The sequence below is a fragment of the Salvelinus namaycush genome, chromosome 19 (genome assembly GCF_016432855.1).
Source record: "Salvelinus namaycush isolate Seneca chromosome 19, SaNama_1.0, whole genome shotgun sequence".
NCBI classification, from domain to species: domain Eukaryota; kingdom Metazoa; phylum Chordata; class Actinopteri; order Salmoniformes; family Salmonidae; genus Salvelinus; species Salvelinus namaycush.
Window position 1 is genome coordinate 5,272,075 of NC_052325.1, and position 13,506 is coordinate 5,285,580.

The following is a 13,506-nucleotide window of genomic DNA, read 5'->3' on the forward strand; positions in this document are numbered from 1 at the left end:
TGGTGCTGGAATAATGACCAGAACCAGGACCCCATCCAAAACTGCAGCCTTCCTTAGAGCTGAACAGTCCCCGTCATTGTCAGGACAATAGCCATTAACTAACAACGAATGACTAAGACAATCTTTAACTAGAACAGACAATGCTATGGGGGCTTGTCTTCCTGTGCTCCTCACATGGTACCATTTCCATAATCATGTTTTTAATCATTCTGAAGAAAAGAACACCCCAAAACACTGTTGACCTAGCTTGACTGGTTCCAGAGTTTTATATGGTGATAATATTAACATCAAGGCTACTCAGAATAGCATTTAAAATATTTAGAAGAATGGCAACATATTGCACACATGTAATTACAATTATTATTAAATGGGGATTGTGCCACGGGCACATAGTGATGATGCGTACCTGTCTCTTTCATACTCCGGAATTAGGTTATTTGTGTAACAGAAAGCAGGTATCCCTTTAGAGAGACTCCTCGTGTATGCAGTAAACACACCTGGCTTCACACGGAGCAGAGCTGATGCTACAACGACCAGGGTCTTTAGTAGGTTCTCATGCACCCCCCCTTTCACTAGTATCTTATTTGATCAGGTTACTACCCCCCCCCCCCCACACACACACACACACACACCACTGGCCAATAGCGTGGCTGAGCACAGGTTCAGGACATCCATGCATTGGCGCCACGTTTCGCTTACTGATTCAAACCTTCCCTCAGCAGCAGATGCTGCACCCCTACTCATCCAAATAATGCCCCCCTCCTCTTCTCTCCAGGCTGTAATTGATTACAGAATGAGTCTTGTATGTGTTTAGATGAGCTCACTGGAGAATGTCTGTAATGTTTCCAGAATGTTTTCTCATCCTCCCCCTCAGCGCAGAACTCTGCCAATGCAGCATCGATGCTCCTAGCTTCCATAGACCAACATGGAGGACACGTACAGTAGGCCTAGTCTCTGATAACAGGACTCGATTGATTAGTTTGGATTTTGCTTGCTTTTTTTGACCACAGTCGTTTTTAGATTAAGCAAAGTTACAGAATGGTTATGGTTCCAGGCATGTCTCCCAATATAGCATATAATTCTTTTTTTAGGACCAAAGTAATCTTATCTTGTTGTTTACTAAACAAGAATATTCTGTACGGGTCTGTCTACATTTGTGATGCCAAAACACGTAAGCCTGCGGCTGAAGTATGCTTACACTATGATCAAGCTTTGGAACTGTGGAGTGAAGGACTAAAGTGTGAAAATAGGTGTGATGAGAGGTGAGAGAGGGATGAAATGTCAGGTTGACAGAGGTGGGAGTTGTGTGAAATGTGAATAAAGCGGAAATGAAAGAAGAAGAGCGAGCACGTAGGACAACACATTGGTTGGAAAGCAGCGTCGGTGATGTGTATATGAGGAAGAGTGGACGTGTGTGTGTGTGTGTGTTAATGAACACTGACAGCCTGTGAAAGTGCCTTAATGAAGACCTCACATATGGAGCCTCCTCAGCCCTGCCATAACGTATGTGTGCCTTATAGGATTACTGGGCTCAGCTGCTTAAAGAGAGCCGTCTTTATTTCCATTACACACTGATATATATATACACACACACAGGTCTATTTCAGGTTTAACACAGAGTGACATGCTGTAAACCTGACACACTGATGAACGTAAACTGAGTGTACAAAACATTAGGAACACGTGCTCTTTCCTCTCCATTAGACTGACCAGGTGAATCCAAGTGAAAGCTATGATCCCTTATTGATGTCAACTGTTAAATCCACTTCAATCAGTGTAGATGAAGTGGAGGACAATTGAGACATGGATTGTGTATGTGTGCCATTCAGAGGGTGAATAAGCAAGACAAGATTTCAGTGCCTTTGAAAGGGGTATGGTAGTAGGTGCCAGAAGCACCGGTTTCAGTGTGCCAAGAACTGCAACGCTGCTGGGTTTTTCATGCTCAAGTTTCCCATGTGTATCAAGAATGGTCCATCACCCAAAGGACACCCAGCCAACTTGACACAACTGTGAGAAGCATTGGAGTCAACATGGGCCAGCATCCCTGTGGAATGCTTTCGACACCTTGTAGAGCCCATGCCCTGACGAATTCAGTCTATTCTGAGGGGAAAAGGGGGTGCAACTCAATATAAGGAAGGTGTTGCTAATGTTTTGTGCACTCTGTGTATAGCCCTGTGCACAACTTCAAACAGCTGTATTAGGGGAGATATGTACTGTATGAGAAGAATTAGGACTGTGAAATTGGTGCAGGTTGAATCGGAATGGACAGCGCAAGAGGGACAGAGAGAGAGATGGGATATACCATAGAAGTGCTAGGTGTTTAGGGTAACTTACAGAATTATTTTACATAATTCCTTGCTTAAGCTAGCCCTTAGATGTGTATCAGAACATTGATGGAAAAAGTACTCAATTGTTATACTTGAGCAAAAGATAGCTTGAGCAAAAGATACCTTAATAAAAAATAACTCAAGTAAAAGTCACCCAGTAAAATACTACTTGAGTAAAAGTATTTGGTTTTAAATATACTTAAGTATCAAAAGTAAAAGTATAAATCATTGCAAATTCCTTATATTAAGCAAACCAGACAGCACAATTGTCTTGTTTTTTATTTATTTACGGATAACCAGGGGCACACTCCAACACTCAGATATAATTAACAAACGAAGAATTTGTGTTTAGTGAGTCCGTCAGATCCGAGACAGTAGGGATGACCAGGGATGTTCTCTTGATAAGTGCGTGAATTGGACCATTTTCCTGTCCTGCTAAGCATTTAAAATGTAACGAGTACTTTTGGGTGTCAGGGAAAATGTATGGAGTAAAAAGTACATTATTTTCTTTAGGAATGTAGTGAAGTAAAAGTAAATGTTGTCAAAAATATAAATAGTAATGTAAAGTACAGATACTGAAAAAAACGACTTAAGTAGTACTTTTAAAGTAATTTTTACTTAAGTACTTTACACCACAGCCATTTAATGACAGTTAGTGATGAGGTGAGAGGAGGCAGGGGAGACTGTTTGTTGTGGGAAGTAGAGGGGTGACCACACACACATTTCTTTTCTGTTTGACCTGGTTCAACCTTGTCTACATGACTCCAGGAATTCAGTGTTCTTCTCTTGCAGTCTTAGCTACTGTAGGTGGGTGTTTATTTTTACCCCACACATTCAACTCAATGGGTTATCAATGTGCAAAGGTGCACAAAGATGAGTCTGTAAATAGAACACAACCAATCTCTGTTAATTGTAAATCAACTGTAAATAAAGAGAATAGCCCAACCCTGATGTTAATGGTTCATTCATAATGACAGCCATTTCCTTAATTGGTAAAAGACGTGACCAGTGCTGTCATTTTGTACACAGGTTGTGTGTGTGTGTGTGTGTGTGTGTGTGTGTGTGTGTGTGTGTGTGTGTGTGTGTGTGTGTGTGTGTGTGTATGCATGCATGCATGCATGCATGCTGTGTGCGATGTGTTGTGTGTGTTTACTGGCTGATATGTTATGAAATTGTTGGCCTCCGCCCTTCAGTAAAGTAGTGTCCAGGGATCTTATTGGTGAACAGTAACTTGATGCCGATGAAGACTTTGGAATCTAATTTAAATGACGGAATATCATGTCATATAACATATTGCTTGATTTTAAAAAGAGCTGTACAATCTGCTTAATATAAAATCACTATACCAGTCAACACTGGTTAAGTGCTTAGGCCCATGCTGTTGGCAAATTTCTTGAAAATGTATTTTGTTGAAAGTGTGTTAAACATGGCGTGATGGTAACATTGTTTAGTTATGAGTTTGCATGACTCAGGTCCTTTCCTTCAGAGCGCCAACAAGTGTTGATGAAGTTGGTGGCCTTTTTTGGATTAAAGCAAGTGTGAAACATCACTGACCCAATCACTGACCCAATTAAAAATGGATTCAATTGTTTGTTTTCTTCACCCATCTACACACAATACCCCATAATTACAAAGTGAAAACGTTTTTTTAGAAATGTTTGCTCATTTATTGAAAAATGAAATATATCAATATTTCATTTACATATGTATTCACACCCCTTTGCTATGACACTCCAAATTGAGCTCAGGTGCATTCAATTTCCTTTGATCATCCTTGACATGTTTCTACAACTTGATTGGAGTCCACCTGTGGCCAATTAAATTGTTTGGACATTTAGAAAGAAACACACCTGTCTATATAAGGTCCCACTGTTGACAGTGCATGTCAGAGCAGAAAGCATACCATGAAGTCCAACGAACTGTCCTTAGATCTCTGAGATAAAATTGTGATGAGGCATATACCTGGGGAAGGGTATAAAACAATTTATAGTGTTGAAAGTTTCCAAGAAGGGCCTTGGTTAGGAAAGTGACCAAGAACCCAATGACCACTCTGACAGAACTACAGAGTTCCTTGGCTGAGATGGGAGAACCTGCCAGAAGGACAACAGTCTCTTCATCACTTCACCAATCTTGGCTTTATGGGAGAGTGACCAAACGGAAGCCACTCCTGATAAAGAGGCACATGACAGCACACCTGAAGTTTACAAAAAGGCAGATGAAAGACTGAGAGCATAAGGCAAAAGATTCTGTGGTCTGATGAGACTAAAATGTAACTCTTTGGCCTGAATGCAAAATGCTATGTCTGGAGAAAGTCAGCCACAGCACATCACCCATCTAACACAATGTCTACTGTGAAGCATGGGTGGTGGCCGCATCATGCTATGGGGAGGCTTTTCAGCGGCAGGGACTGGGAGATTGGTAAGGATAGAGGGAGCAATGAATGGAGCCATACACTGGCAAATCCCTGATGAGAATCTGCTTCGGGACAATGACCCCAAGCATACAGCTAAACCAATGTTGGGATGGCTTCAGAATAAGAATGAGAAGCCCCTGAGTGGCACAACCAAAGCCCAGACTTGAATTCCATTGAAAATCTGTGGAAAGACTTGAAGATTGCTGTTCACCGCTGTTCCCCATTTTACTTAACAGAGCTTGAGAACCTGAGCTCAATTTGGAGTGTCATAGCAAAGGGGTGTGAATACTTATGTAAATGCAATTTCTGTATTTAATTTTCAATAGATTTCCACAAATTTCTAAAAACATGTTTTCCCTTTGTCATTATAGGGTAGTGTGTGTGTGCATGTGTGTGTATAGACCTACGTGTCATAGATGTTTATAATGTACGTGCATATCTGAGGACAGCTTCAGCCAGATCACGTCCATCTGTTTTTGTTTTCTTGCTTTAAGGAATTTGCTGTTTGATGAGTGTTTGTTGTTGACCAACTGCGAAGACTAGAATGAGGACAAGCATTTAACTAGTCACCATACATTGGCTCTGTTTGTGTGTGTAAACAAGGTTGTGATGTCTATGGTTGTTTTCAAATAAAGTGTTAGAAAAATGGTTGATCGGTCAAAATGGGAAGTCTGAGGAACACTAAGACCGGACTCCACCGTCTCTGCACAATGCTCTCTGGCAGCCTCTGTAGTCCAAGTATGCACCCTGTTTGCCGACCCTCAGGCCCACGTAACGGTTACATTATGGAAGAAACAAATCAAAGTCCTCTATTAAAGTAAACTCCTATTTTCTTGTTTTCCCAGGATTCAAGACAAACATCTCCTCTGTTATGAAAGGATGTCAGTTCATGTGGTATATACTGTAATGTAATCCAGTAGTTTCTAACCTAATCCTTTTTTTTATGACCTAATCTTGTGATTGCAATTGAGGTTTGGGAAAACAATCAACCTGGCTCCGGGTAGGAGATTACTAGAATACTTTAACTTAGAAACCCTGGGTCTCTCAACTTTTGACGTAGGTTATGCAAGGACAATCTGCTGTTAGATTATTCATATCTAGATAGTCTTACAGGACTTCATGAGGCACACGTTCCCTCTTGGGTGATTGTCATTCAGCAACAAACAACATTTCTCAGCAATTCAAACCACAGAACTCCACTTTACCACCCCCTTAACACATTTCCACAATGTTCCTGTAACGGCATTCATCGGAAGAAGGTGCGGACCAAGGTGCAGCGTGATACGTGTTCATATTATTTAATCGAAATTGAACACTAAATACAAAATAACAAAAGGAATAACCGAAAACAGTTCTGACAGGTGATACAAACACGAAACAGAAAATAACCACCCACAACTACCAGTGGGAAAACAGGCTACCTAAGTATGGTTCTCAATCAGAGACAACGATAGACAGCTGCCTCTGATTGGGAACCATACCAGGCCAAAACATAGAAATACAAAACCTAGACATACAAACATAGAATGCCCACCCACATCACACCCTGACCAAACAAAAAATAGAAACATACAAAGCAATCTACGGTCAGGGCGTGACAGTACCCCCCCCAAAGGTGCGGACTCCTGCCGCAAAACCTGAACCTATAGGGGAGGGTCTGGGTGGGCATTACTCAGCGGTGGCGGTTCTGGTGAGGGACGTGGACCCCGCTCCACTTTTGGCTCGGCCCACTTTAATAATGCCTCTGGAGCGGGAACCCTCACCGCCGACCCCGGACTAGAGGGCGCAACTGGACTGATGGTCGAGTCTGGAGTGAGTGGCGCCTCTGGACTGACGAGCGGCTCTGGCGCCTCTGGACTGACGGGCGGCTCTGGCGCCTCCGGACTGACGGGCGGCTCTGGCGCCTCCGGACTGACGGGCGGCTCTGGCGCCTCCGGACTGACGGGCGGCTCTGGCAGCTCCGGACTGACGGGCGGCTCTGGCAGCTCCGGACAGGAGGGCGGCTCTGGCAGCTCCGGACAGGAGGGCGGCTCTGGCAGCTCCGGACAGGAGGGCGGCTCTGGCAGCTCCGGACAGGAGGGAGAACCTGGAGGGAGGAGACGGAGAGACAACCTGGTGCGTGGGGCTGCCACAGGGCCCACCAGGCTGGGGAGACCTACAGGAGGCCTGGTGCGTGCAGGAGGCACCGGATGGACCGGGCTGTGGGGGAGCACTGGAGCTCTGGTGCACAGCCTTGGCACCACTCCTCCAGGCTGGATGACCACTTTAGCCCGTACCCTCCAGAGTGCAGGCACAGGTTGAACCGGGCTGTGGGGGAGCACTGGAGATCTGGTGCATACCACTCGCACCTCTCCCTTAGGCTCAATGCCCACATTCGCCCGGCACGGGCGGAGCGCAGGCATAGGGCAAACTGCACCCTCCCAGCGCCCCGGAGACACAGTACGCAGAGCCGGCGCAGGATACCCTGGGCCGAAACGGCGTACCGGAGACCAAACACGCTGAGCTGGCACAATCCGCCCTGGCTGGATGCCCACTCTCGCATGGCACTTGCGGAGGGCTGGCCTATAGCGCTCCGAGCTATGAGCGCGTACTGGCGACACCGTGCGCTTCACCGCATAACACGGTGCCTGACCAGTACTACGCTGCTTCCGGTAAGCACGAGGAGTTGGCTCAGGTCTATCGCCTGACTCCGGCAATCTCCCCGTGTGCCTCCCCAAAAATGTTTGGGGGGGCTGCCTCTCGTGCCTGTTGCGCTGCCGTGCTAACTCCTCATAGTGTTGCCGCTCAGCCTTAGCTGCCTCCAATTCCTCCTGCGGACGGCGATACTCCCCAGCCTGTGCCCAGGGTCTCTTGCCTTCCAGTATCTCCTCCCATGTCCATTTCTCCAGACAGCGCTTCTCCTCCTTACCACGCTGCTTGGTCCTTTTTTGGTGGGTGGTTCTGTAACGGCATTCATCGGAAGAAGGTGCGGACCAAGGTGCAGTGTGATACGTGTTCATATTATTTAATCGAAATTGAACACTAAATACAAAATAACAAAAGGAATAACCGAAAACAGTTCTGACAGGTGATACAAACACGAAACAGAAAATAACCACCCACAACTACCAGTGGGAAAACAGGCTACCTAAGTATGGTTCTCAATCAGAGACAACGATAGACAGCTGCCTCTGATTGGGAACCATATCAGGCCAAAACATAGAAATACAAAACCTAGACATACAAACATAGAATGCCCACCCACATCACACCCTGACCAAACAAAAAATAGAAACATACAAAGCAATCTACGGTCAGGGCGTGACAGTTCCTCTGACATTCATGCTTGACCGGAGGTTGCTTTCATGTAGCGGCAGCAGCCAGGGTCCCTGAGGGGATCTTGTGGAGAGGAGACAGGTGGAGGTTAGCTCTATGTTACGCTAAGCACCGCTAACTCCTAGTCGAGGGCTAGTTTCAGCCACAGAGCCGAGGCATTTAGAATGAATTTAGTTGAAGAGGGAAACGGCCCAGCTGATCTCCTTTCTGCCTCTAACTCTGATGAACTGTACTGGTTGGGTAATGGGTGGATATACAGCTGATTGTATTTCCCACATATTTAGCTATGAGGGGTTTGGATGGGGAGGCTTTATGTAACTGCGTAGAGAGAGGGCATAGGAGGATATACTGTCCCTTAATGGCCCTTTGTTGCAGGCTACTGAAACTGGGAGAAAATTGGCAAGATCCCAATACACATACACTAACATGCACTAATACACATGCATGCACGTCACACACACAATTGATTCCCATTAAAAATACTATTTTCCCTAACCCCTAGCCCGAATTATAATCGTAACTGCCTAATTGTAACCCTAACCCCTAATCCTAAAATAGCATTTTTCCTTGTGGGGACCGGTGAAATGTCAGAATGTTCCTTGTTTTACTATCCTTGTGAGGACTTCAGGTCCCCACAAGGATAGTAAAACCAAAAACACACACACACACACAAACAAACCTATACATATACATTGTGGCGGTGCCAAGGCAGGGCAAAGGGTTGTGGGAGTTTGAGAGTCGAGAGGGCACACAGTAGATGTCACGATCGTCTTGAGGATAATGAGTGGACCAAGGCGCAGCGTGTGAAAAATACATTCTCTTTTATTAGAGACGAGTTAAACACGAAACAAACACTTATAACAAAACTAAACAAAACAACAAACGACCGTGAAGCTACAAACGTAAGTGCAATACAAAAGCTACAAACGTTCTACATAGACAATTACCCACAAAACCCAATGCCTATGGCTGCCTTAAATATGGCTCTCAATCAGAGACAATGAACCACAGCTGCTTCTAATTGAGAACCAATCTAGGCAGCCATAGACATACAAACACCTAGACAAGACACTGACCCATTTAACATACAAACCCCTAGACAATCCCAAAAACACATACATTCCCCATGTCACACCCTGACCTAACTAAAATAATAAAGAAAACAAAGAATACTAAGGCCAGGGCGTGACAGTAGGGGAGTCCGGTCAGTCGCCATATGTTTTTAAACTCAGGCTGGGGGATGGTGGGAAAAGAACAGCATGTTTCAGCGCCCTCTGTTCATCCGTTAGTGCCACTTCCTGCTGACCCACCGTACAGTACAACAGTACATACACAAACACTGCTGTAGGGAGGAATGCTGTTTATGTCATAGAGCTTCTGCAATATTTACTTACCCTGCTTTGCGGCAGGGTAGCCTAGTGGTTAGAGCATTGGACTAGCAGCTGAAAGGTTGCAAGTTCGAATCCCCGAGCTGACAAGGTACAAATCTGTCGTTCTGCCCCTGAACAAGGCAGTTAACCCACTGTTCCTAGGCTGTCATTGAAAATAAGAATTTGTTCTTAACTGACTTGCCCTGTTAAAGGTGAAATAAAAAAGACAGATAAACAACATAACACCTTCATGAGAGTCAAAGAACACTGTCATAAGCAGTGAACACCTCTACATCTGTAGAAGCAGTGAATAACACTTTCTTTAGCTAAACATGAGCAGTCATCATCATGATCATGTAAGCATGTGCCATCAGCATTATGTTGGCGCCATACAGCCACCCCCTATATTGGACTCCCCTCAGTCATCAATTCTGCTGTGGCTTACCACCTTTGAATTTTATGGTTGTTTGTCAGAGTATGTCATCCCCTTCCATTGCTTTCATATTGACTCAGAGGTTTGACTTACACTCTGTGTTTCTTTTAGTATTCATCTATGTATTTGCCCGTCGGTGGTGTCTTCACAACCTATTCTGTAAAACAATAACATCAGATGGCTAAGGCCATTACCCCATGAGGAGAAAGCATCTGTGTGTGTGTGATGTTGTTGAATGTGACTTGGATGTTACATAACAAAATGTCTTCCTTCATGCATAGGCAATGTTTTGCTTGAAACCACAGGTAAGATTGTGTTTGGTCCCAGCGTCACTTATCCTAATTAGTGCAGTCGTTTCTAACTTGCATCTCTGTCCTTTCTACTCCTGCCTTCCTCTTAGCCAATCAGTGGGCTGTTTTTAGCTACCCTCTCAGCCAATCAACAAGCTGTTTTTGGAGTGGCCACATGTTGGGGTTTCCTGGAGGAGTTTGGGATTGTGGTTAACTTGATTGGTGCCTTCTCTATGTATGTGACTATATATACCCTGCAACACACCCAAAATACAGCCACATCAGAAATGCAGAGAAGAGAAGTAAAGAGAGCCCAACATACCACTGACACTTCCGAAACCCATCATACACAGAGGGAATTGCTTTATAAAAAGATCTTTGTGCCTCCTGGTTTATACATTTTTGTGGTAGTTTTATGTATAATGTATAGCAACAGTAGCATACTTGCTATAACCGAGAGCTCATATGCTGATGGAGACTTGGTATTTAACAAACTATCCAGGGACCCATCTAAATGCATTTGGTACACATTCAACCGTTTATACTGAGAAGAGTGTGGGGTTAGCAGATGAGAGAAAGGGGGGGGGGGGCTATACATAACCATGGACACGTAGACTCTGTCGAGAGACATCATCATCAGCCACCATAAACAACAACAACATGGGGCTGAGTTTCTCCCTCTCCTCTACTCCCCCCCCCCCCCCCCCCCCCCCTCCCTCCCCCTGGGTGAATTAGATCTGCTCTATTTCACCATGATACACACAGGTCTCCAGACCTCACTACCCTCCTCTCCTGCTCATGGCTTCCCCATCTGGGGTCTACTGTGCTGAGGGTAAGGGGACTGGATTCAGCCTGGGCTAGGTCTGGCTGGTCTGGGCTTTGCTGGACAAAAAGCTTTATAGTAGTTGAGGACTTTAAAAGTAGTGGACTGTTTCCACCAGGGAATCCCAATGATCCTACTACACTTCTTCTAATGGCATCTTCAAGGACCTCATACAGAGCAACCTACAGAAATCAACTCAGCATTTTCATTCAATGTAGTGCAAATATTTTCAAGGTTATTATGTGGATGCACTTCAGAGCGAGCATTACGGACATAGGGATATTTTTAGAGTTGGGTAAAGCAAGGTCCTGGTGCCACACATAGCTTAGTGGTGGGTTCGCTGCCAGTCCCAAAGGAATTCCTGGGCATTGCCCAACATCTGCCTGTTTCCAGATTTGTGGAGCTGTGGTTTTGATTGCCTGTGTGTTGGGTTTGGCTACTAGCGGGATAGGGTGAAGAAATCCTGCCTGATCTGCTCTCTGAGTCTCAGAGGCTCTCCTGTTAATTGTGTGTGTGTGTGTGTGTGTGTGTGTGTGTGTGTGTGTGTGTGTGTGTGTGTGTGTGTGTGTGTGTGTGTGTGTGTGTGTGTGTGTGTGTGTGTGTGTGTGTGTGTGTGTGAACATCCACAGACAACGTGGTTGAGAGGAGACCAGAGAGAGGCCAACAGGTGTGGAAAAGTTTGGTTCTTACCTTCATAAAGCTCATTTGGGAGCATTAAAACAGGAGCATGCAATTGTTACTCTTCAAAAGGGATAACAGCAATAACCTGAACATGGATGAAGTTTATGCTGTGAGGCAGATGGGTGGTGATAGAGCTGTAATGCTAGCTAGCTCTCACCACACTGACAGACAGCATAATGAGAGAACACTGCTACCGAGGTGATGCTTTTATGACCATATATGGCAAAAGCCTTTGCTGCCTCGTCTAATAAAACAGATAGTGTTTGGATGAGCCGTTGCTTTTGGATCATCACACACATACACACACACATTTGCAAAAGACTGATGTCCAAGGGTGCTATAGGGAATGTTGAATGTTTATCATTATTAATAACATTATAATGAAAAAACCCAATGATGTGAGTTATGCCGTAAAATACAAATACCTCATACTATATATAGTAGGTCACTGAAGAGCCATTTTCTATTAACCAGCATCCACAGCCTTTGTATCCATCAGTTTTGGACCACAGTGGGTACCTAGTTTATTACTGATATCCATAGTGTTTCTAGTCAAAACACAACTTTTCTATGTTCTGGGTAGTAGTCTGAATAACAGATTTATGACAATAATTCAAGATGTTGCATGTTCCTTCGTAAGTGAAGAGTTCTATAGGCCTATGCCTTTTGAGAATAATTTACTGTGGATTAAGTATTTATTTGACCATGAGCATGCGAGTGCCCCCTTTTCCACATCGAAATCATCAAAGAAACTGCTGGAATACATGCAGGTAAATCACATTATTCTTGAGTCTCGAGAGCAGCATGTAAATCTGTCATACAGAACAGACAGTGTTGAAGTAGGACATTACAGAATTATAATAATATATTTTCAGTTATGGCCTACATTTTTACCGTACATCAAGGTACCGTAAATGTGATGTAAGGGAGGTTAATGTGTTGAGGTATTTGCTGGCTGTTTAATCATCCTAAACATACACTTCAACATAGTGAGTGTTCATATTGAGTTGCACCCCCTTTTACCCTCAGAACAGCCTCAATTCATTGGGGAATGGAATCTATAAGGTATCGAATGCGTTCCACAGGGATGCTGGCCCATGTTGACTCCAATGCTTTCCACAGTTGTGTCAAGTTGGCTGGATGTCCTTTGGGTGGTGGACTATTCTTGATAGACACGGGAAACTGTTGAGCGTGGAAAAATCAAGCAGCGTTGCAGTTCTTGACACTCTCAAACCGGTGCGCCTGGCACCTACTACCATACCCCGTTCAAAGGCACTTACATATTTTGTCTTGCCCATTCACCCTCTGAACGGGGCACATACATAATCCAGGTCTCACTTGTCACAAGGCTTAAAAATCTGTCTCCTCCCCTTCATCTTCACCAGGGATTCCCAAACTTCTTTGGCCCACAACCCCAACCATGTGAAAATAATTTGAATTGGGGCTATGGCAGTCAATTGCAAAACATTCTTATATAAAAAAAAGAATGTACCCCCTTTTTCTCCCCAATTTCTACCCCTCATCGCTGCAACTCCCCAACGGGCTCGGCAGAGGCGAAGGTTGAATCATGCGTCCTCCGAAACATGACCCACTAAGCTGTGCTTAAGGCTCACTCGCTTAACCTGGAATCCAGCTGCACCAATGTGTCGGAGGAAACACTGTTCAACTGACGACTGAAGTTAGCCTGCAGGCGCCCGGCCCGCCACAAGGAGTCGTTAGTGTGCAATGAGCCAAGTAAAGCCCCCCCGGCCAAACCCTCCCCTAACCCGGACTACGTTGGGCCAATTGTGTGCCGCCCTATGGGACTTCCAGTCACGGCCAGTTGTGACACAGCCTGGGATCGAAACCCAGGCT